This window comes from Gopherus evgoodei, chromosome 13, assembly GCF_007399415.2.
Source record: "Gopherus evgoodei ecotype Sinaloan lineage chromosome 13, rGopEvg1_v1.p, whole genome shotgun sequence".
NCBI classification, from domain to species: Eukaryota; Metazoa; Chordata; order Testudines; family Testudinidae; genus Gopherus; species Gopherus evgoodei.
The window spans coordinates 33,963,581-33,988,553 of NC_044334.1; the positions used below are offsets into that span (position 1 = coordinate 33,963,581).

Below are 24,973 nucleotides of genomic sequence, written 5' to 3' on the forward strand. Positions count from 1 at the left end.
CACTTGAACGGCCACTCCCCAGTCCCCATCCAAAGCTGGGGGGTGAAGCTAGCGCCCAGCCCTTGCTGGAACCGCCACTCCCCAGGCCCCTGCCAGAGCTGGGGAGGGAAGCCAGCGCCCCGCGCCTGCACGAACGGCCACTCCTCAGTCCCCTGGCGGAGCTGGGGAGGGAACCCAGTACCCCGCCCCCACAGTAATGGCCGCTCCCCACTCCCGTCGCAGAACTAGGAAGGAAACTAGCGCCCCACGCGCCCAGGAACGGCCGCTCTCCAGTCCCCTCGCAGAGCCGGGGAGACAAGCAAGCGCCCTGCCCCTGCTCATACTGCTGCTGCCCAGTCCTCTGGCAGAGCTAGGGAGGGAAGGCAGCGCCCCGCCCCCGCAGGAACGGCCGCTCCCAATTCCCCTCGCAGAGCTGGGAGGGCCCCTAGCGCCCCGCCCCCGCAGGAACGGTCACTTCACATTCCCCTTGCAGACCTGGAGAGGGAAGGCAGCGCCCCTCCCTCCCAGGTTTGCACACAGGCTATGGCCATGGCCAGGAGCGCAGCGCAGAAGCTGCTCCAGCCCTGCAGCCAGCGGGGCAGCACAGTGGGGCTGGGGGCAGCACGGAGCAGGCAGGGCCCTGGTGGGCGGGGGGGCGGAGACACAAGTGGGGCGGACACACTCCTGCTAGGAGCTGCCTGATTCACCCCTTGCCCGGGAGCTGCAGGAGGGGCCCGGATCATGGCTCAGCTTCAGAGCTCGGAGCCCAGGCTGGGCCCAGGAGTGAGGGGATGGGGGAGTTGGGGGTGTAGCGGGGGTTGGAGCTGAGAGTTGGTTGGAGATGGGGTTGTGCCACTTCCGCTTGGCGGCAGGGGGGGCCCTCCGGCTTTTTTTTTTTGCTCCGCCCCCAACATCCTGATATTTCATCTTGACATCTGGTCACCCTAGCCTGACATGAAGGAGGATGTGTGGACCAAGGGGCCAGGGACTGGCCTTTGCTAGAGAAACCACTGTCAAGTTTTAGCCAATTAGGACAAGTCAGCAAATAAGAACAACCTCAGGTATCAGTAACTGCTACAGGTTGCAAATTCCTACATGCAGCAGTTTCTGGCACTACACCTGCACAGCTCTGCTCCCTGGCTCTTCTCAGTCTCCTGCTCTCTCCTTAGCTCTGCCCCACTCTCGCCCAGGCAGTTCCAGCTCACATGGAGGATGGGACCACCTGGCCTGGTGACTCCCTCATTACACTGCCTGGCCTGTCAGTGCAGCTAACTTGGAGCTTTGGCCTCTCCCCATTGTCCCTGGGGACTGTCAGTCTCAGGGTTCTGATTTCCCATTGATCCTTCCCCCTTCTATTGGTGCTGGGAACTAGCCAACCAACCCCCTCCCACACACACACTAAGTTTTAGTAAAGGGCCAAGAGCCCCCTTACACAAGCCAGCCCCACGAGAAGGCAGAGAAGGCAGAGGCATGGTGTAATGGGCAGCACTCAGGACTCTGAATCCTGTAATCTGAGTTCAAATCTCAGTGGGACCTTGTGTTGGCTCGTGGTCATAGGCGGCAGGTTATATACATTTGTGGTGCTCGGGCTCCAGGAATATTCAGGGCTGGGGGCCCTGCTCCAGCAATATTTGGAGCTAGGTCTCTTCCCCTGGCCCTGGCACCCCTCCCCCTGATGCGCTGCGTCCCTGCCTGACAAAAAGCAGCAGGGTCCTGCCTGCTCCTGCTGGTGTAGTAGAGAGATTTTGGGCAGAACTGCTGCCCCAGAGTCCTAGTGCAGGCTGCCCTGAGCCTCTCCACAACCCTCAACCCTGAGCTCCCTCTGAACCCTGATACTCTGCCCCAGTCCTGAGCCCCCTCCTGCATCATGAATCCCTCATCCTCAGCCCTATGCTCCCTCCCAGAGGGTGCACTCCTTCCCACCCCCAGAGCCTGCACCTCTCACCCCTTCCTACAACCCCAGCCTGGAGCCTGCACCCAAACTCCATCCTAGAGCCTGAACCCTACACCCCTCCTGCACCCTAATCCCCAGCCCAGGATCTGAAGCCCAGACCTCCGCCCAGAGCCTTAGGCAGGTGGGGGTGGAGTTTGGGGGGCGGAGTTGGGGGCGGGTTCTGGGCACAACCAAAATTTCTACAAACTTGCTACCGATGCTTATGGTAACGCCCCAGAGCTCAACTTCCCTGTCTCCAGCTGTGTAAGAGTGAATCTTTCCCCTCCTGCTGGGTGACTCACACCTCCTAGAGCCAGGTCTTTGGCAGGGATGGCCACAATGGGTTAGGGCTCTAGAACTTGCTACCCTGATAGTTGGGATTCTTGCTGCTTCACGTGATGTTCACAAGCTTGGCCCTTGTGCTTCCTACCACACTTTTCCTCTGGCCCACATGGTGCTTGAAGAAAGGAGTGCCAGGGCTGGGACTGATAGTCAGAGCTTGGCAGGAGGGAGGAAGAGTCCCAGGCTGGAGCCCCACACACCTTCCCTCCTCCGGGCACCTAGAGCAGAGGCATCCCAGCTCTGTCCGCTGGATACCTCAGCAGAGTAGGTGAGTTCATGTAAATACAGTCTGGTCCCAAAGCCTCCTCCCAACCCTGGTCATCAGTAGCTGTCAGGGGAGAGCTCATTCACACCTCGCTTACAAATCATCATTTGAAATTCTAAGCTTGGCCAACACTGCCGAAGCCAATGCACCCACATTGTCAGCAAACATAACAGCTGGGTGAGGAAACCCGGCTTTGTCCAGACTTTCCAAACCTATTTTACTTTCTCAGGTACAAGTAGTTTTCATACGTTGTATCTGCTTTTACAGTGTGTGTTAACGTTTCAATTTCCATTCAAATTTGCAACCAATGACAACATTGGCAACGCTGCATGTAACTACCTGACCACTGAGGGAGGGGGTGTTGGGGAAATTCGGGGAAGGGGGTGCACAGCCCCCCGATTGGGGAGGCATATAGGGAATGCCCAGTTTCACTGAATTGTCTCCTACTGCAGCACCTCAGTAGGTTACATCAGAGAGGAGCTGCAGTGCCTAGGCAGTGGGATGCCTGTGCCTTTAAGAGCCCAGCCCTGGTAAGCCCATGCTGAGAGGTGCTGCCTGTGGGAGGGGAAATAAAAAAGCCCTCTGCTCCCCCCACCCATGTTTGCAAACACTGGAGTCTCAGCCCACCGGGATAACTGTTACCCCTCTGCCCCTGCCTGTGCCGGGGTTTAACCCTCTGGCAGGGCCTCCCTCCGGGCTTAACTCTGGTTCCTTCCCCCCTCCCTGACTTTGCCTTCAGTCCCTCTCCAAACTCTACCTCCAGCTGCTTGACCTCCCGACCAGTCAATTTCCACCCCCTGCTCAGACCCTGGCCACCCACTCCTCTGATTTACCCTCCTTTGCCCCTTTTTAATCCCTGTAAAAAGTAGGGAGTGCTGGGTCCCATTCTCTGGAGGGTGGGCTGGGCGCCTGGCCTCTGTCTGCCCAGTGCTCAAAGTGCCCTATGATCTTGTGGATGTTTGCTGAGTGCTGCAGGGTCACCCGAAGGGGAGAGAGATGCGGTTAGGAGGTGATGCAGCCAAGAGTGAGATGCAGCCACCTCTGGGTTACATGGTGGGGCTGTTTACAGGACAGTGGGGACAGCCCCCCTGTTCCAGGAAATAGGGGAAAGTCTGGTGTTCGGGGCAGAGCGCTCCACCTGCTATTGAACTGTGATGCTCTGACCACCTTTCCCCTGCATGAAGAAGACCCTGTGTGACTCCAAAGCTGGTCCAGTAACAGGTATCACCTCACCTGCCTTGTCTCTCTGGTATTCTGGCCAGTGTCCAACTTCCTCTTCACTATTGGTCTTCAAACCTCCTCCAAGGCCTCCCCCCACAGTCCCTTAAGATGCCAAACCTCCCCTGGAGCCCAACCGGGGGGGGGCACCCCACCTGAAAACCCTACAGCACCATGGCAGTGGTAGTGTCCACTGCCTCCATCTCCCACCAGCCAGGACAGACCCCACAGCACCATGGGAGTGGTCATGTCTCCTGCTTCCATTTCCTGACAGCTGCTGCCAGGTCCAGCCCAGACTTCCCATTTCTGGTGCGAGTCTGGAAACAGGTGCTGCCATGAGGCGGTGCCGGGAAGGGTGGTGCTGGTGTCAGGAGAAAGCAGGAGGAGTAGGTGGCTCTGTGCTACTGCGGGGAGGTGCTGCCCTTGCTGTGAAAGGGCCTCGCTATTAGAGGAGATGTCATCTCCCTGCCCTGCCATGCTCTGCACCAGCCCCTGCTTGTCATGGGAGCAGGGCTGGCTCCAGGCACCAGCGTGGCAAGCAGGTGCCTGGAGCAGCCAATTCAAAGGGACGGCCCGTCCGGTATCGGGACAGCACGTCTAGGTCTTTAGCAGAAATTCAGCGGCAGGTCCCCCATTCCCTGTCTTACTCCTTGAGCTGCTGCCAAATGTCTACCAAAGAGGAAGGGAGGGAGGACTCACCGCTGCACTGCCGCAGAAGAAGCAGTGTGGTTGAACTGCCGCCGAAGAGCCACAGCTTTTTTTTCTTTCTTATTTACTTACTCTACATCCTCTGGCAAAGAGTTCCACAGATTGACTGTGTGGTGCATGAAGAAATACTTCCTTTTGTTTGTTTTAAACCTGCTGCCTATTAATTTCATTGGGTGACCCCCTAGTAAATGTGTTATGAGAAGGAGTAAATAACTCTTCCTTATTTACTTTCTCCACACCGGTCATGGTTTTATAGACCTCCGTCGTATCCCCCCTTAGTCGTCTCTTTTCCAAGATGAAAAGTCCCAATCTTATGAATCTCTTCTTAGACGGAAGCTGGACCATATCCTCTCATCATCTTTGTTGTCCTTTTCGGAATCCTTCCCATTCCAATAGATCTTTTTTGAGATTGGGGCGACCGCATCAGCATGCAGTATTCAAGATGTGGGCGTACCATGGATTGATATTGAGGCGATATGATAGTTTCTATCTTCTTACCTATCCCTTTCTTAATGATTCCCAACACTCCACTGCACATTGAGTGGATGTTTCCAGAGAACTATCCACAACGACTCCCAGATCTCTTTCTCGAGTGGTAACAGCTAATTTAGACCCCATCGTTTTATAGGGATAGGGAGTATGTTTTCCAACGTGCATTACTTTGCACTTAACAGCACCGATGTTCATCTGCCATTTGGTTGTCCCGTTACCCAGTTTTGTCAGATCTCTTTGTGGCTCTTCGCAGTCTGCCTGGGACTTAATTATCTTGAGCAATTTTGTATCATCTGCAAATTTTGCCACCTCACTGTTTACCCCTTTCCCCAGATCATTTATGAATAAGTTGAACAGTACTGCTCCCAGTACAGACACCTGGGGATAAGAGAGGGAAGATCCTCTTCTGACACCAGCAGACCAGGTGCCAGCTCACGCCAAGGCCCCTAGGCCTTACTGAAAAGTGACAAACGCATGGCTGGAATCTAGTCTTGCTCACCTGTTTGTTACTGTTGTTAAAACAGGCATTAGATTCATAAAAATGTGTTTAGAGTTTATGACTAGCTCATGAGTTGCTGCATGCATTCTTCTCACCTATAATAGCCATAGCCCATGTTGTAAGGTGATCTATAAGCATTGGCACTAAAGCTGTAAGCCCCCTTGCTGCCACCCAGCCACCAGTCAGGAGAGAAGCATTACCAAGTGTGAAATGCTAGTTTACCAGATGACATGTCATATCCTTTCCAACAAGAGAAGGCCCTGACTGAGACATCAGACAGGCCACTGTGGATCATCCGTGGACAAAAGACCTGGTTGATTGCTCCCCCTCACACATCCACGAGGAGGCATAGACCTGCACAAACACTTGCCCCATCAGCTTGAGCTCTGGGGGAATGGAATAAAAATCTCTGTCAGAAAGAAACTGTTGTCCCCACCCCCGATGCTGCTTGGACTTCAGGGGAGACGGCACGCCTTCTAAGCATAAGCAAGGGATCCCGGCTGTTTGGCTAGGGTTAGCCCTAAAGGACGTACAGAGTTTGCGTGTTACAGCAGCTTCTACTACACCTGGGTGGCAAGCTAGAGTCAGGGTGCCCAAGGGGGCTGTCTGTGACTCCATGTTAAGGCTGTTCTAGTGCCTGAGGAGATCACACTTGATACTTGGTGGGTGAGATCAAAGTGTGGAATACACAACCGTGAGGAACCCCACTGCCTGCCAGCCCCAGGCGCCGGGGGCTCCTGCTCTCTGGGGCTCTTGCTGCACTAGAAAGGTAATTTCTAGCTTGCCTGGTTCAGAAAACCGGAAGGGAAAGATAGATAAACCCACCTGACATTTTTTAAACAAAGAATTCTCATGATTTGTAAGTCACTGTTGTGATTTTGGGGATTTTCCAATAGTGAGGGTGGCAATAATGAGAAGTGAAGGGTTATTATTTAGCATTTAGATTACAGTAGGTTTGGGGGGAAAAAAAATCAGGCTTGGGGCCCCTGTGTGCCAGGTGCAGCACGACACCTAGTACCTTGTCTCGATCTTACGAACCAAGATACATAGAACGTCGGTCGGGTAGGGAGAAGTCTGTGTAACTCATGCAGTTGTTGATGTACATGTAATCTCAAATATTACCAAGCCCCCACCCCAAGTAAAACAAAAACAAAAAACCAACCATCTCCCCAACAGACCCAGAGTCTGGAAAGCATTTGTCCCTCATACTGTTGAAAAGACTCACAGCAGAAAGAAGGTGTCCAGCCTCTTAAATAATTCTCTAGCCAGACAAAGAAGAACCTCTCACATCTGCAGACTCACAAAAAACTCCCAAGAAAGCATAAGTGTATTGTATTTATCATAAAGAAACAAAAACACTAAAGACACCAGATTTTTCTGCTATTTCAAAAAAATCTGCTTGAAAGAAAGATCATCACAGTTTAACTCTTTTCTGTTTTTCTAACCAGAAGGTTCTCTCCAAAAGGAGATACACTGTTTCTGGAAGCACTACACTACCAGATCCGTGCATGGAGTAGACAAAGCAAGCTCCTGTTCTAACTAATCCTCTCCTTTCAAAAATCAAGCTAATACACAATCCTCACATCAAAGACATATCACAGATTGTACTGCAAAGAACAGACACTATGTTTTGATCTTAGCTCTAGGGAGCCAAAAAGCAATGCTGACCGTCTGCCACGCACACACACCCCCGCGCCCACCCATTTCTACCTCACCAGGACGAGCTCCCAGACACGCAACAAACACCATAACTAGGGAACTCTACGGGAGACTGACTCAGTTCCCCGAAATGACTCCAGTGGAAGAATTCAAAGCAAGAACCCTTAACACACAATTCTGTTCAAAGACAGGCAAGTCTTGCAGATGCCTTCCTCTCGCTGGTTTCCCCTCTAGACTCCTAATTTCCATAAACCCACCCACTGACCTATGACTACCAATCTCTCACTGTTAACTCTTACAGCAAACCAGGGCAAAGAAAGCCTATGCAAGCGCTATTCCGCAGCCCCGATGCTCTTTTCTGCTCCTTCCCACGCAACTATCTCAAACATACACTCAATTGCATCAAAGCAGTTCCTCACTATTTGGGGCATTGGTGCCCCTTAGTCCCTCTGAGGTGATCGGCTGGTTCCTTTTGGCCTTAAACGCTAGGTAGGAATCTGACTCAAAGGGCCACATCCTTCCTCCTCTTCTGCTCCTATGAACTATCCCTCATCTGGGCAAAACGTTTGAAAACACTGGTGTTTTCCCAACAGGAAAGGGATGGACAATTTCTCTTCTGTGGGGAGACGAGGGAAACCATGCAATCACCTTCTGGAAGGTATATTAAGGAGGGCGGCGTAAGAACCCTCACGGACTAGATTAAGAAAACAGTTCTTTAACTGACCTTCCAACAATGACAAACTGAAATCTGCAAGAGCAGCCTTTCAACTCAGGGACCCAAAAATAAGCTGTTGCCAATAACTAACTCAAGAGTTACAAATGACTCCAAACCACACACTCTTAGGACAAACCAAACCTTAACACAAACAACAACGCATTTCTTTGCTGCTCTTCAACCATGATAACCAAAAACTTATGAAACCAAGAGCCAGCAGAATACACATCACAGAACAGTCCCCTGCTAGCTAGGAAGCCATCTCACTAACACAATGAGCTCAAAAAAAAAAGGGGCCAAAAATCCTATACAGTCATTTTCAGAGCTCTGAGTTGTTTTCATACACTAATAGAAAAGCTTGAGCCACTGACACCAGTTGAGGTAACATCCTTCTGTTCTTTTCACAACAGGGAACAGCCTACCCAAAGCAAAGCCTCAAAAAATTGAGTACAAACTCATAAATGCTCCTCTCCACAGAAATCTGTAGTAAAAGGCAAAAGATTTATACGAACTGAAAAGAAAAAGAAAAGAAAAAGAAGCAGAGTTTCTGCCAGGGCAACCGCGTATGCTACCACAAGTCAGGGTGACTACTCTCACAGCCCGCTAAACCGCAAAGCTTTTAGAGGAAATGGAATTGAACCGATTGACAGCCCGAGTTGGATCATGGGAACCGGGGACACAGGCAGCAAAACCAGCCCCTTGACCAGGACTTGCTTCGCTGTGGGCAATGCACTGTGGTTATCCAAATAAGATGCTCTGGCCGTCTCCGGGGCTCAAAGGAGTCTTTTCTCCGGGCTGCCTCTGCTCCTTCCCCAGCTGGGCGGAGATTGGGATGCGGTTGGGGTGGGGAAGCTGCTCTCCTGAGACAGTCCCGCTGATGGCCAGGCGCATGGAGGATGGAGCCCGGACGAGAAGTCAGAGGCACTTGTCCCACAGCTCAAATCCGGAGCAAAAGCACACACTTTGCAAAGGAACAGGAGCCAGGATCTCGGACATGAGATTCTATCTGCCGGCCGGAGTGCGACCCCGCATTGTACTTGCTGCTTGGTCTGCCTCTGCTGCAAAGTAGCTCAGGAGGTCATCTAGTCCAACCCAATCCCCAACTAAATCATCCCAGCCAGGGCTTTGTCAAGCCTGACCTTAAAAACCTCTAAAGAAGGAGATTCCAGCACCTCCCTAGGGAACCCATTCCAGTGCTTCACCACCCTCCTCGGTGAAAAAGAGTTTCCCTAATATCCAACCTAAACTTCCCCACCGAACTTGGGACCATTGCTCCTTGTTCTGTCATCTGGTACCACTGAGAACAGTCTAGATCCATCCTCTTTGGAACCCCCTTTCAGGTAGTTGAAAGCAGCGATCAAATCCCCCCTCATTTTTCTCTTCTGCAGACTAAACAATCCCAGTTCCCTCAGCCTCTCCTCATAAGTCATGTCTTCCAGCCCCCTAATCAAGGGGTCAGGGCCGGCTCTAGGTTTTTTGCCTCCCCAAGCAAAAAAAAGTCTGCCCCCCTGTCCCAGCCCTAGGGTCCCCCCACCCCGCACCTGCCTGCTGCCCCAGGCCTGGGCTTTCCCCACACATGCACCCCTGCTGCCCCAGCGCTGGGCTTCCCCCTTTCCCCTCCACCAGTGCCCTCCCCCCACCCCACTGCTGCCCCAGCCCTGGGCTCCTCCCCAGCAGTGCCCCCCCAACTTCCTGCCACCCCAGCCCTAGGCTCTCCCCCATCTCCACCTGCACCCTCCTTCCGCCGCAGCCCTGGGTCACTGGTAATTCGCTTCCAGGGCAGGTCATTCAGCAGGAATTTTGCATGTGCAAAAACACAGACAGGATTGGTTCCCACATGGTTATAGAAGTGCAGTAAAGTGGAACAATTTTCAGCTTGTGTGATTGGAAGATATCTGGATGCATATTATAAGACTGTCCTCCATAAATGAGGAAAAGTTGAGATGCCTTTATTATTCTTTTGTTCCACTCTTTCTTTCTATGGGGAATTTCCCAATGCAATATCACTGTCTTCCTTTTAAACAAACAAACAAACCAAAAAAGGCAATGGCTGTTGAAAATAGCAATTCCAGTCCTAATAACCACTGGGGAGTATTTCTTGCTCAATTTTATCCTACTTTTTCTACAGCAAGTTACAGTGGATCAGTATATTTGATTTGGGAGAAATGAAGTAACACCTGCCCAAACTGAGCTTGAGCACTTCTGAATTTTGAGGTGTTCAAATCTGGAAGGCAGGTGGTGTGTGTGTGTGTGTGTGTGTGTGTGTGTGTGTGTGTGTGTGTGTGTGTGTGTGTGTGTGTGTGTGTGTGTGTGTGTGTGTGTGTGTGTCGGGGGGGCTGTGGGCTCTGCGGGGGAGAATGGCAGTATGTATGCGGCACCATGTCTGGAGCTGCACGGAGCCAGACAAGCTGGTCTGAGTGGCACAGTAAGGGGGCTGGGGTGTTGGAGAAGCGGTATGGGGTTCCAGGGGGGCAGCCAAGGAGCAGGGGGTGTTGGATGGGGCAGAGGTTCCGGGGGGCAGTCAGGGGCAGGGAGAAAGGGGGGGTAGATGGGTCAGGAGTTCAGGGGGGCAGTCAGGGGACAGGCAGCGGTTGGATAGGCATGGGAGTCCCAGAGGTTTGTTAGGGGACAGGTAGGGGGTGGGGTCCTGGGGGGAAGTTGGGGGGGGTCTCAGGAGGGGGCTGTTGGGGACAAGGAGAAGGGAGGCTTAGATACAGGCTGGGGTTCCAAGGGGCAGTTAGGGGCAGGGGTCCCGGGAGGGGGTGATCAGGGAGCAGGGGGATTGGATGGGTTGGGGTTTCTGTGGGGGGCAGTCGGAGGGAGTGGATGGGGGCAGGGTGGGGCTTCCCTCCCCCGGAGTGTCCCTGTTTTCTGAATGTTAAAATATGGTCTTCCTGCCATTCACAGGGCAACTCTCCACTCACAGCGCTGCCGCATGAGGCCCCCCTCCTTCCTTTCCAGTTGGTAGTGGCCAAGGGAATGCTGGGAAATGTAGTTCTTTCCCTGCTCCAGGGCTGGCTCTATAGGCAGGGAGCTAACCAAAGAACTACAGCTCCCAGAGCCCCCTATTGGTTCTCAGCTCCCATGCTGCCCCTGCAAATGGGCTGCCCCAAGCAGGTGCTTGCTTTGCTGGTGCCTAGAGCCGCCCTACGGGGGGGCGGGGTGACGCTCCGGCTCCCCAGCCGCAGGGCAGCCTGACCTGCAGTCCAGCCTGTGCACCTCAGGCTGCCGTGAGCGCCATCTTGTGACTGAAGCCAGAATTGCAGGGTCAGTTCCAGCTCAGCCTGAAAGCCTCAGCTGACAGGGAACATCCTGCTTCAGGGCTGGCTCCTGGCTTTTTGCGCGCCCCCCTTCTCCAAAAAAAGGGGGGGCAGGGGCTGGAGTGCCGCCCCCAAGCACATCCTTGGAGCACTGGTGCCTGATCCCAGCACTGGAAATGGAACCCAGGAGTCCTGGCTCCCAGCCTCCCTTCCTCTAACCACTAGACCCCACTCCCCCCGCTTTTGGGGAGCCAGGATTCCTGGGTTCTAGCCCCATCTCTGGGAGCAGAGTGGGGTCTAGTGGTTAGAGCAAGAGGAGCCAGGACTCCTGGGTTCCACTCTCAGTGCTGCTGTGTCACCCTGGGCCTCTGTTTCTCCTCCCACTTTTTGGGTATGGAGCCTTTAAACTTTCTGGGGCATGGCCTGTCTCTCGCTGTGTCTGGGCAGCGCCTGGCCCAACAGGGGGTTGACTCTGCCCCACTCTCTGTAGGTGCTGCTGTTGTACAGATAAATAGTCACAATACTAAAAGGCGTGGCAGTGCGTGAGTGCACCACCATTGCCATGCAGGGGAAAAGCCGGTACAAATTACCGGGGCCCGGTGGTCCAGAAGAGGGCCCAAGGCCTAGTTTCCCTGGCTTCATTGCCCTGTTTAGCTAGTCCACCTTGCTGGGGGGCCTGAAAAAAATTTCACTGGGCCTGAACCCGCTTTCAGTGGCCCTGAGGGTATGGAGGGCCTTGCCCCCCTCCACGGAGCATGGGGGTGCCAATAGGAACCTATGCACGGTCCCCCCAAGCAGGCCCAAGATGGAAATAGGGGGCTCGTGCCCTCAACATGGAGAATCTGGGGTGCAACCTTGCTTAACGAGTCAGTCTGTCCTTTCTCTGACTCTCCCATTCCACCTTCAACTAGCACTTGTGGTTCATTCGTTCTTTTTCATTCCTTTCCTTCTCTTGCTTGTATGTTCTTGCTTTCTTTTCCCCCCTCTACCTTTCATGCTCTTGCTTTCTTTCCTTCTTTTTCTATTTTTTCTCTCCCTTTATTTCTTTCTCTGCCTTCCATGTTCTTCTCGCTCTCGCTCTCTCCCTGGTTATTTTTTTCACTCGCTCTTTTTTCTCACTCCCTTCCAAGCCAAGCAAGTTCTCCTCACACACACATTTTGACAGGTTTTCCTCCTGATCACTGAGTGTATTAAGCACGTCTTCAGTGGGTGTTTGGCATGCCAGGGAGCAGGCTGACCGGGTGTCTTTGTGGCTGTCTGCTGGCCACACATAAGCATGGTCCTCCCCTCGTCTTGCCCCTCCTTCAGTTGCTCTGTGGCTTTTAAGCCTTCCCTTGGAGCTGTCAGCACCAGCCGCCTCTGCTCTAGGAGCCCAGAGCAGAAAAGGTGTGTTAGGCTCCAGCCTGAGACTCTTCCACCATCCTGCCTAGCCCTGACTATCAAGCCTGGCCCTGGCACTCCTTCCTTCAAGCGCCATGTGGACAAGAGGCAACATGTGGCTGCAAGCAAAATGGCCAAACTTGTGGGCATCAGGAGAAGTTGTGAAAATCCCAAGCAGCTGGTCAAACCACAGGACTGCAGGTATCAGCAACCCAGGTAGTAAGTTCTAGAGCCCCAACCCATTATGGCCTTCACAACTGGGCTCTAGAGGGCAAGTCACCTAGCAGGAGGAGAAAGATTTGCTCTTACCCAGTTGGAAACAGGGAAGTTGAGCACTGTGAGCTCTAGGGATTTGCCACAAGGTCCCACTGAGATTTGAACTCAGATTGCAGGATTCAGAGTCCTGAGTGCTGCCTGTTACACCATAGTACCAGCTTGTGCTGCTGTCTCTGCACATCCGTGATCATCACGGGGCCATCTCGTGTAAGGGACTGTTGGCCCCTTACTAAAGCTCAGTGGGTTTTTGGTTGGCTAGTTCCCAGTACCAATAGAAGAGGGAAGGATCAATAGGAAATCAGGACCCTAAGACTGACAGTCCCCAGGAGCAATGGGGAGAGGCCAAAGCTCCAAAGTTAGCCCGACTGACAGGCCAGGCAGTGTAATGAGGAAGTCACCAGGGCAGGGGATCCCATCATCTGTGTGAGCTGGAACTACCTGGGCCAGAGTGGGACCCAGCTAAGGAGAAAGCAGGAGCCCAAGAAGAAGCGGGGAGAAGAGCTGCGCCAGCCAGGGAGAACCAGAGCAGATCCATGCTAGGAACTGAGCCGGAGCAGCATGAGCCACAGAAGTTGCCCAGGGGGCAGATCTGTGCTGGGAGAAGAGCTGCAGCAAGCAGAGCCAGAGAGAGGAGCAGAACAGGGAGCTGGAGGCACAGCCACAGCAGCACTGGGGCTGGAGGTGGGTGCAGTGGGCAGCTTGGGAGAGTGAGAGGGAATCTGGGCAGAAGGCCCAGCACAAGGAGATGCCACCAATCAAGAGGCCTTGCAGGCCAGACCTTCGGGGGTGGGGGGATCATATCCCCTACATGGGGGCTGACACTGGGAACAAGGGTCCTGTCACCTAGAGCATGTGGCCACTGCCAGAGCAAGTGTCTGGCCTGTGGTGTCCCTGCAGCACAGCCAGGACCTGGGAAGGAGACCTGGGACAGGTGAGGGAAAGACTGTGACCTGCCCTGACACTCCAGAGATGCTGGTTGTGCTCTCCCTGCACCACAGAACAGGGTAATGTGTTTTCCTTTAATTTTTCCTTATGTTTTACATTAATTGCTGTGTAATAAATTGTATTTGCTTGAAGCAATGCAATGCAATGATGAGTGGGTCAGGGAAGTGCCCAGAGTGGAGAGAGTACCCCAGAGTGGGGACACTGTAGCCCTGTTCAAGTGAGCACGACAAGATTGGGGGTCAAGCCCCCCAGGATTCCTGGGCCCAGCCTTGTTGGGGTTACGAGGACTCTGCCACACGTGAGAGTAGAAAGAGCGTCCTTGGGGTCAGGCAGGCCTCTGGGTAAGCGGGTGGGGACTCAGATCCTTTCTCTGGCCAATTACACCAGGGTCATGTATAAACCAGGGAAGTTCCCCACAATAGCTGGACCTGAACCCCCTGTACACTTCCCCTCTGTACTCATTGCTTCTCTGTCTCTCTTCCCTTCATCTCTGCTGGTCTCCCTCTGAGCTTTCTCAGCACCTGGCCCCACAGCACTTCCTGCCAGCCAGAGACTGCTTGTTCTAGGCCTGCTCCTGTGGATGTGGCCTCTCTCCTGATTCCTGAGGAAAGGAACCTTTCCAGGAAATGGCCATGGATTCTGGGAATCCGCATGTGGCTGGTGGACAGCACCAGGAATCATTTGGCTCCTGGCACACAAGGCCACTTAAAAGCTGAGCGCCCAGACAACGGCTTGAAGCCTGGATCTTCAGATTAAGAGCCTGATGTGCTACCAACTGAGTTAGTTGAGACCATTTTCACCGTTCACCCCAAGAGCTAGCAGGTAGGCAAAAGAGAGGCAAAAAAAGTCCCAGGAACCCCTGCTCTTTTTCTGCACATCCACTGCCTGTCAGCAGGATTCCTCCTCCTCCTCACTCCTGTGCCTCAGTGTGACTAAATCTCCACACCTTGACAGCTGGTCCATCCGCTGCACCTCAATCCCCCCATGCCTGAGCCTCCCTGCCAAAGCCCTGCACCTGGCTCCATAGAATTAAGTCTCACGTGTTGCTGGGAACTCGACTTCTTGTGCCCAGAGAGTCTCGGCCCTCCTCAGTAGATGACCTGAGAAACACAATGTCCGACTTTTCCAAAGAAGTGCTTGGAGGTGTTTTTTTGTGTGTTACCATGTGGCCTAATGGATAAGGTGTCTGAGTGTGGATCAGAAGATTGAGGGCTTGAGTCCCTTGGTGGTTGTGTTTCTGCAGTTCTACCATTGTGCTGAAAGTCCTGCTCCCTTCAGGACTGGAACCTCTTCTTGGCTGCTCAGGCCAATCCTCTGGCTTCAGCTAGAGCCCTGGGAAGGAGTTGGGAGGTGGGCATCACAAAGGCTGGGACATGAGACCCAAGTGCTTCCAGTCTAGCCTTTGCCCTTCCTGGTTTGCCAAAGAAAATGGGCGGCTGCCCAGGCCAGCGTGTGCGCCTGTCCCTGTGCTGGAGGCTACTTGCTACATAGCGTCTTCAGAGCCTGGGTGTTTCTCTACTTCTTGCCAGTTCAGGAAAAGCCTCTTGGGGTAAAATCTCCTGCCCCACTGCAAAAGTGAGCACCCTGATTGGGAGCAGTCAGAGGCCCCACCATGGGGGCTGGCCCTGCTTTCCTACCAGCTTGTGATGTTATCCACAGAGCATCTAGCAGCTTCCCTGCGTGCTGGTGACCTTCAGTGGGTGTTTGGCATGGCAGGGTGTTCTTGTGCCTGTCTGAAGGCCACACATAGGCATGGTCCTGCCCTCCTCTAGCCCTGACCTCAGTTGCTCTGTGGCTTTTAAGCCTTCCCTTGGAGCCATCAGCACCAGCTGCCTCTGCTCTAGGTGCCCTGAGGAGGAGAGGTGTGTGGGGTCACTTTTACAGATGCCCCTTCCCTGGTACTGCCCTTGCTGAGCTGCACAGAGGAGCTTCCATCCCCAATCCCTGCCTGTCACTGCCCAGCAGCCCTCTGGCACCATTCCTGAGGACTACTCTGCCTCACTTTCTTCCTACCATGTTGGGAAAGACAGTTCTCATTATTAAGGGTCAGGTGGGCCAACTAGGGGCAGAAGCCTGTTCTCTGTTTTCCTATTGCAGAGCCCAAGCTCAGGAACTCACCTTGGGTGCAGACACTGTTGTGCTCCCAGAAAACAAGCCACCCCTGCACAAAGAGGAATGACAGGGCCTGCCAAAGCCCAGGATTGAACCAGGGACCTTTAGATCTTCAGTCTAACGCTCTCCTAACTGAGCTACTTTGGCAATTGCATGAGAACATTTTGGCCTGTTGCTTCTCTGTCTGGGATGTTTTTGTCAGCAGTTGCAGACAAAAAGGACAGGAAAACAAAAGGCTGCTCCACACCCCCACCGGAGGAACCCAGCACCATTAGCTGTGGTGAGTAAGAAGTGTCTGTTGGCTGACAGGGCCTGTCCCCCAGGAGCTGGAACAGCAGCTGCCGCCTCCCCCTCGGCTCCAGGCTGTGGGAAATGCTCATTGCCTGGCTGCATGGGCGGATGCTGCTCCGTGCTCTGGAGAGCGTCTGTATTGCTCTGTCAACCCCCCGTCTTCACTGAGCCAGTCTGGTAAGGTCCCAAGTGCCCCCTCCGGCCTGGCAGCTGAGAGTCTGTGCAGACATCAACCCCTCTGCCAGCCCCAGAGCCAGCAGCAGCACCAGCCCCCCCAGCACCACAGGGGCACTCAATGCACTTCCTGTGGGGAAATGGCTCCTTAGTGTCCAGCTGCTAGAGTGAGAGCCAGGAGAGAGCAGTGTCTGGCTCACCGTGGGGGAGAGAAGAGACCTGATGAGTGCGGATCTCCCTCAGCCTCCTCTGCAATGGTGGTCAGTTGTATTGTCACTGTGATAATCAGTGCTTCCCTTCAGGGCCGGCCCTAGAGGGGTCTGGGGTCTGCAACAAATCCCCTCCGTTCCTCCTCAGGTCCTGCCCCCACTCCACCCCTTCCCCCAAGTCCCCACCTCGTCCCGTCCCGTCCCATCTCTTCCCTTCCTGCCCCATTCCTCTCCCACCCCCAACTCTTCCCATCCGTGCTCCCCACCCAGTGACTCCTGCACCCCACTGAACAGCTGATCACTGGCAAGTGGGAGGTGCTGAAGGGGAAGAGGAGCAGGTCAGCAAGGCCTGTAGTGTGGGGGGGGAGCTGGCTGCCAGTGCTGAGCACCTATTTTTTATCTGTTGGTTCTGCAGCCCCATAGCTCCCATGGAGTCGCTGACTTGGCTTCCTTCGTACTCTAGAGAGAGGAGCAGAACCAGGGCTATGGCTGATCTATGGGGCACCAGGTGAGTGGCAGAGGCTTCAGGTGCTGAGAGTTTGCCTGACCCCTCAGGGACACAGTGTGAGGTGGTGTCCCAGGGATCTCTATGAAAGGAGCAGAACAGGATTTACTTGGGGTGGGGAGAGAATTGAGAGTGTCTCAGGGGGTTGCCCAGAGGTGTTGCCCAGGTGAGAGACTGGCTAAAACACAGACCTCACTGTGAGCAGGATTCAAACCCGCACAGGGAAACCCTATTAGATTTTAACTCCCACATATTAACCACTCAGCCATAACAGCTGAGAGTGACAAATTGCCCCAATACCAGAGAAACTGGTAAAGAATCACAATGCCTAGGCTTGAAGTCATCTGAACTACAGTATTTCCACCGCAAACCTGGCTCCCAAAGCACAGGGGGGATTTGGGGTTTGTTCTCTTTGCTTAGCCATGTGCAATCGCACAGAGAGCGCGTTTAAAAGTCTCCCCTCCCACAGTGCGGGAATGGGAAATGATTCTCAACTTGAAGCCTGATGTAGGGTGACCAGACGTCCCGATTTTATCGGGACTGTCCTGATATTTGCTTCTTTGTCCCACGTCCCGACTGATGTTTGGTCGGGACCCTGGACAAATAAATAACTTTGTCCTCTTCTCTGGCACACAGGCTCGGGACCCTGGACAAATAAATAACTTTGTCCTCTTCTCTGGCACACAGGCATAGTCTGGAGGGATACTTGCCCCACCCAAACTCTGCCCCCTCATTCCCCCATTGGATCCCTCCCCAAATCCTCGCCCTGGCCCTGCCTCTTCCCCAAGCATGTGGCATTCTTCCTCCCTCCCAGGTTTGCACACGGGCCATGGCCATGGCCGGGAGCACAGCACGGAAGCTGCTCCAGCCCTGCAGCCTGCAGGGCAGCGCAGTGGGGCTGGGGGCAGCACAGAGCAGGCAGGGCCCAGGTGGGCAGGGGGCGGAGACACAAGTGGGGTGGACACACTCCTGCCGGGAGCTGCCTGGTTCACCCCTTGCCCAGGAGCTGCAGGAGGGGCCCGGATCATGGCTTGGCTGCAGAGCTCGGAGCCCAGGCTGGGCCCAGGAGTGAGGGGAGGGGGGAAATGGGGGTATAGCGGGAGTTGGAGCCGAGAGTTGGTTGGAGATGGGGCTGTGCCACTGCCGCTTGGCGGCGGGGGGGCCCTCCGGCTTATTTTTTTGCTCCGCCCCCTGCATCCCGATATTTCATCTTTGACATCTGGTCACCCTAGCCTGATATGAAGGAGGATGTCTGGACCAAGGGGCCAGGGACTGGCCTTTGCTAGAGAAACCACTGTCAAGTTTTAGCCAATTAGGACAAGTCAGCAAATAAGAACAACCTCAGGTATCAGTAACTGCTACAGGTTGCAAATTCCTACATGCAGCAGTTTCTGGCACTACACCTGCACAGCTCTGCTCCCCGGCTCTTCTCGGGCTCCTGCTCTCTCCTTAGCTCTGCCCCACTCTCGCCCAGGCAGTTCCAGCTCACATGGAGGATGGGACCCCCTGGCCTGGTGACTCCCTCATTACACTGCCTGGCCTGTCAGTGCAGCTAACTTGGAGCTTTGGCCTCTCCCCATTGTCCCTGGGGACTGTCAGTCTCAGGGTCCTGATTTCCCATTGATCCTTCCCCCTTCTATTGGTGCTGGGAACTAGCCAACCAACCCCCCCCACACACACACACTAAGTTTTAGTAAAGGGCCAAGAGCCCCCTTACACAAGCCAGCCCCATGAGGGTCACCGATGTGCAGAGAAGGCAGCACAAGCTGGTCCCATGGTGTAATGGGCAGCACTCAGGACTCTGAATCCTGTTATCTGAGTTCAAATCTCAGTGGGATCTTGTGTTGGCTTGTGGTCATAGGCGGCAGGTTATATACATTTGTGGTGCTTGGGCTCCAGGAATATTTAGGGCTGGGGGCCCTGCTCCAGCAATATTTGGAGTTGGGTCTCTTCCCCTGGCCCTGGCACCCCTCCCTCCCCCCCTGCTGCGCTGCGTCCCTGCCTGACAAAAAGCAGCGTGCGCCTGTCCCCTGCCTGTTCCTGCTACTGGAGTAGAGGGATATTGAGCAGAACTGCTGTCTGCTGCCCCAGGGTCCTAGTGCCCGCCACTACTAAAGGCAAGGCAGGCTGCCCTGAGCCACTCCAACGCCCCCATCCCTCTGCCCCAGTCTTGAGCCCCCTCGTGCATCATGAACCCCTCATCCTCAGCCCCACAGCTCTCAGCTGTGCACTCCCTCCCAGAGGGTGCACCTCCCACCCCTTCGTACAACCCTGCCCCAGCCTGCACCCAAAGCCTGCACCCTAATCCCCAGCCCAGGATCAGCACCCCAGACCTCCCCCCCAAACTCCTTCCTAGAGCCTTAGGCAGGTGGGGGTGGAGTTTAGGGGGGCAGAGTTGGGGGGCGGGTTCTGGGCACCACCAAAATTTCTACAAACTTGCCACCCATGCTTGTGGTAAAGCCCCAGAGCTCAACTTCCCTGTCTCCAGCTGTGTAAGAGTGAATCTTTCCCCTCCTGCTGGGTGACTCACACCTCCTAGAGCCAGGTCTTTGGCTGGGATGGCCACAATGGGTTAGGGCTCTAGAACTTTCTATCCTGATAGTTGGGATTCTTGCTGCTGCACCTGATGTTCACAAGCTTGGCCCTTGTGCTTCCTACCACACTTTTCCTCTGGCCCACATGACGCTTGAAGAAAGGAGTGCCAGTGCTGAGATTAATAGTCAGGGCTTGGCAGGAGGGAGGAAGAGTCCCAGGCTGGAGCCCCACACACCTTCCCTCCTCCGGGCACCTAGAGCAGAGGCAGCCCAGCTCTGTCCACTGGATACATCAGCAGAGTAGGTGAGTTCATGTAAATACAGTCTGGTCCCAAAGCCTCCTCCCAACCCTGGTCATCAGTAGCTGTCAGGGGAGAGCTCATTCACACCTCGCTTACAAATCATCATTTGAAATTCTAAGCTTGGCCAACACTGCCGAAGCCAATGCACCGACATTGTCAGCAAACACAACAGCTGGGTGAGGAAACCCGGCTTTGTCCAGACTTTCCAAACCTATTTTACTTTTTCAGGTACAAGTAGTTTTCATACGTTTGTCAGGGACTCTAACCCCGACAGCAAAGTTCGTTGTCTGACCGCGAGAGAGACAGGCAACACCAGCAATGTCTGATCAAAAGCTCTTTTTCGACAAGTGCACGCATCAATAGAGAGCAACTCGTCTCCAGAGAGAACCAGCCCCCTTTTTACATCTTAGTATAAGCCTAAAGACAGTTCCATCGCGTCATAAATTATTCACTGGAGCAACCCACCCCCTTCTTCTAACAACTAGAAACTAGACACCTTTAGTATACATGCATGCCTAAAGTTAGAAATGTAGGTGTTAGCCAAATAGGCTCGTTTCCCCCTGGAGCTACTCAATTACCCCAAGGAGGCACGGAAGACAAGATGACGGATACCAGACCTTTATTCTCGATCAGCTGAACGGGTGCCTCTTTCTCGACTAATGCCAAAGGAAGAGGACACACTTTACAAGCTCAGAGTCAGCTTTCTTATACTTTGTAACAAACAACTCAGCGTGCATACATTCCATTAACCTATACATTGTTTACATTTCTTTTTAGGGGTAATCAGGATGCATTTGCCTAGCGTCTATCCTGAGTGCGTGGGGAGGAAACAGCCTATATAATAAGCGAATAGTTCACATAGTTAACCCTTGCTCTAACACTAGGTTACAAACATCCTTTTCATGCAGAGCTTCCATTTCTCAAGTTCCTTTTACAGACAAGTTGGTTCCGCTTAACATCTTTCTCCTATGTATTTTGTCTACGTGCATTAAGTAGGGTTACATACATGCAAAAATTAGCTGGGAAGATAATGGGCGGATAAGCAGAAGTTGCCAAAAGCAAGGAATTGGCACTCCCTTTTGCTCCAACATAGGGGAGTTAAAAACAAACAAAGAACAAAACCAGGGAGTGAAAACAAGGAGGCTGGGAAACTAGGGCTCTTATCAGTTCTTTGAAGGAGCTGCCCGAATACAGCACATCTGGTACTATGCCAGGAATGCAGCTTCTCGCTTATCTCACTTTTTCCCAGCGCTTGTGAGACATGCTGCTGCTTCTCAGTGTTTTCCACTCAGGGATTACCCACAAACCTCTGTTAGCCTGACTTTGGTCAGGTTGGCATACCTGGTTTTGTCTGCTATATCTTTATTCAGGCCTAACACGTTGTATCTGCTTCTAAAGTGTGTGTTAACGTTTCAATTTCCATTCAAATTTGCAACCAATGACAACATTGGCAGCGCTGCATGTAACTACTTGACCACTGAGGGAGGGGGTGTTGGGGAAATTCGGGGAAGGGGGTGCGCAAGCCCCAGACTGGGGGGCATATAGGGAATGCCCAGTTTCACTGAATTGAGTCTCTTACTGCAGCACCTGAGTAGGTTACATCAGAGAGGAGCTGCAGTGTCTAGGCAGTGGGATGCCTGTGCCTTTAAGAGCCCAGCCCTGGGAAGCCAATGCTGAGAGGTGCTGCCTGTGAGAGGGGAAATAAAAAAGCCCTCTGATCCCCCCACCCATGTTTGCAAACACTGGAGTCTCAGCCCACCGGGATAACTGTTACCCCTCTGCCCCTGCCTGTGCCGGGGTTTAACCCTCTGGCAGCGCCTCCCTCTGGGCTTAACTCCGGCTCCTCCCCCACTCCCTGACTTTGCCCTTCAGTCCCTCTCCTAACTCTGCCTCCAGCTGCTTGACCCCCCCGACCAGTCAATTTCCACCCCCTGCTCAGACCCTGGCCACCCCCTCCTCTGATTTGCCCCCCTTTGCCCCTTTTTAATCCCTGTAAAAAGTAGGGGGTGCTGGGTCCCATTCTCTGGAGGGAGGGCTGGGAGCCTGACCCCTGCCTGCCCAGTGCTCAAAGTGCCCCATGATCTTGTGGATGTTTGCTGAGTGCTGCAGGGTCACCCGAAGGGGGAGAGAGACACGGTTAGGAGGTGATGCAGCCAAGGGTGCCTCACCCAACACTGAGATGCAGCCACCTCTGGGGTGAGTTACACAAGTCAGCAAATGAATTTGGAACAAGAAACACATTGAAAGGACCGAGGCAGCTGCAGGTGGTGGAGAAAACCAGAAAATGCAGTTTCCCTGTATCCCAGCCCTGCCCCTCCCCCACTCTACCCCCTAATCTCCACTCCCCTCCCACATGTGAGGGGAGAACCCAGGAGTCCTGGCCCCCAGCCTTGCCCACCCCCGTATTTCGATATGGCTCCATCCAATGGTTGCCCCCACAATTGCAGGGCAGTGCCCTGGGACACACTGGAGCCTGCCTGTTTGCACAGGATGGGCGATGCCAGTGCCCCAGGATGGGGAGAGACGATGCTAAGGGAGAAGCAGGCAGCAGACAGCTCCCATGACAGAGAAAGAAACGCTAGGGGGTGCCGTGCTGCAAGGAGTGAAGGGGGTTGGCAGGGAATAGGAGGATCTTCCCTCACAGCAGATGTGTCTGTCTCCCTCCCAATTCCTCCCCAGCCCTACCCCAGCCCAGGCTAATCCCGGCCCAGCTACCAGGGTTAAATTTGGCCTGGATTCCCCAGCTGCTGAGGGTGGGGCATGGGGCTGGGAAGAATGAGCCTCTACTCCCCCTTCCCCAGACACAGTTGCATGGGCACAGACCAAAGGAGCCTGCAGCACTGCTGCCGAGAGGAAACTGAGGCACCAGCCAGTGACAGACACATCACGGCTCTCCTCATCCTCATCCTCTTTTCCATATACAACGTGGCCAGGGGAGGGTGGCGGTAAACTCAGGGCAGTTGCATAGTTAACCTGTGGAACTCCTTGCAAGAGGATGTTGTGAAGGCCAAGACTATAACAGGGTTCAAAAAAGAACTAGATAAGTTTACGGTGGATAGATCCATCAAGGGCTCTTAGCCAGGGTGGGCAGGTATGGTGCCTGTAGCCTCTGTTTGCCAGAAGCTGGGAATGGGCAGCAGGGGATGGATCACTTGATGATTCCCTGCTCTGTTCATTCCCTCTGGGGCACCTGGCACTGGCCACTGTCAGAAGACAGGAGGATACTGGGCTAGATGGACTTTGCCTCTGAACCAGTCTGGCCGCTCTTATGTCTCCCTTGGCGCAGCAGTGACACCCAGTGGGCAGTCAGAGTAATGCACAGAAGGTGTTTCCCTTGATGCAGCAGTGACACCCAGGTGGCGTAATGCACAGCATGTGTCTGCGCTCTACGAGCAGTGACACCCACAGACCAGTCACAGTAAGGCACAGAGTGTGTTTCCCATGGAGCAGCAGTGACACCCAGTGACCAGCAGGGGTGGCATCAGACTCTTCTCTTTTAGTGGGGGACTGAGATGGGCTAGACAAAAAAAATTGGGGGGGTGTGCCCCCCATCACCTGGCCCCACCCTTCATGGAGGCCATGACTCTGCTCCTTCTCAGTTGAAGACCAGGCTCATCTCCTCTCTACCGGGCTAGGGTTTACAGCAATACAAACTTTATTAAAATAAAATAGTAAACAGGGTTTACTTTAAATATTCTAAATCTGTCCAAATTTTAGTACTGAATCCAAAGTTCTCTTAAAGATCCTGTCAGTAACCAAAACCTAAATGGAAACCAAAAACAAGGCTTAAATTTAAAACCCAAACATTAAGAAAAACTTTGTTTGTAAAAATAAAAACTAACAAATGCTGTAAATTAATAATTTCAACATTTTATCAAAAAAGTGTGCTGCAGCAGAATGATAAAATAACATCAAATAAATAAGCATGACTACTAAAACCTCCTATAAAGGAATTGAATCCTTGAATACTGGTCAAATCTGTATAAAATATGCAGAACTATGTCAAAACTGGTGTTGCAGGACAGCCATTCAATCCAGCAAATGTCAATTAAAAGCTCCAGTCCAACTAAAAAAACCAAAACAACCCAAGAAACCAAAATGGTCACAGCCTGAAACAAACCTACACAGAAGCAAAATTAAACCTGTACCAACACAGGAACAAACGATGCAAATTTCTAATTCTAACTTCTTGTTTCTCCCAGGAGGAAGGTGTTTTGCACCCCAGTAACCAGGCTGTCACTGCAGCTTTCCTTTCACTAAATAAGATTTTTACCAAATATAAATTGCCCTCCAATTTCTCTAAGAGAAATTGAAATTGTATCTTTGCTCTAATATCCCAAGTGTGCAAGTCCATCCCCTCAGAGCAGCCCCACACCCTGAGGCCAGGGGAGAATCCCAACTGGTTTGTGCATTTGTAACCCTGGGGCCTGAAGCTGATGAGAGAAAGGGAAGTGAGCCATCTTGGAGCTTTCCGATACCACCTGCGGGGAGCACAGGGATTTGACTGAGTGACATCCTGGCTAATTTTCACCTTGTTCTCCACCAGCGGGATCCACTGGAGAGCTTAGGAGTGACTTGACCATGGCAGCACCCTATTTACATATTAAAAGCCAGCATTTTGGAGCCAATGGGGTGAAATGTGAGTACTTTGGGGGTTGGGACCCACATGAGAAGGGAGGTGTATAAACTGGGGAGAGTCCAGCAGAGGGCAATAAAAATGATTAGGGGACTGAGACACATGACTTACGAGAACCTACAGGCCATATCCTGTATGTTAAGCTAAGGCAAAGTTAGCATATCTATATTGTGACCTTTTACTCAGAGAGGAAAATCGACTTTTATCATGTTACTTAAATAGATAAGTACCCATGCCTGTCCAAGACCTTTACCTAGACCAATCGACAATGGAGAATGGCATAAGATTTTTTTCAGTGTTGTACCCACAGATTTAACAGGTACACTACAAGGTAACTTATGTGCATATGTACATGTCATCAACAAGCACAAACATACTAGCCTATGAAGTAAATGTACCCTAATGTTTTGTGGGTGAGGAATGAAATTTGGGCATAGGAGGAAGGATTTCCGGCCCTTGTGCCCTATAAAAGAGGTAACCCACCTCGCTAGAGCACTTTGCTCTATCATTGTGACTTACTTCCTCCACTCTCTCTCTAT

At 53.0% G+C, this 24,973-nt stretch overlaps 4 non-coding genes across 4 annotated transcripts; 1 reads left to right on the forward strand and 3 right to left on the reverse strand.

The window, feature by feature from the left end:
* Positions 1–6,899: 6,899 nt before the first annotated feature.
* Positions 6,900–7,098, reverse strand: LOC115661252. The gene has a single exon (XR_004003059.1). It is a non-coding gene; the product is annotated as a U2 spliceosomal RNA (small nuclear RNA).
* A 1,127-nt stretch (positions 7,099–8,225) lies between these two features.
* LOC115661248 lies at positions 8,226–8,340 on the reverse strand. Its single transcript, XR_004003055.1, has one exon. It is a non-coding gene; the product is annotated as a U5 spliceosomal RNA (small nuclear RNA).
* A 7,517-nt stretch (positions 8,341–15,857) lies between these two features.
* TRNAF-GAA lies at positions 15,858–15,930 on the reverse strand. Its single transcript has one exon. It is a non-coding gene; the product is annotated as a tRNA-Phe (tRNA).
* Positions 15,931–18,730: 2,800 nt separating this feature from the next.
* TRNAQ-CUG lies at positions 18,731–18,802 on the forward strand. The gene has a single exon. It is a non-coding gene; the product is annotated as a tRNA-Gln (tRNA).
* Positions 18,803–24,973: the final 6,171 nt, after the last annotated feature.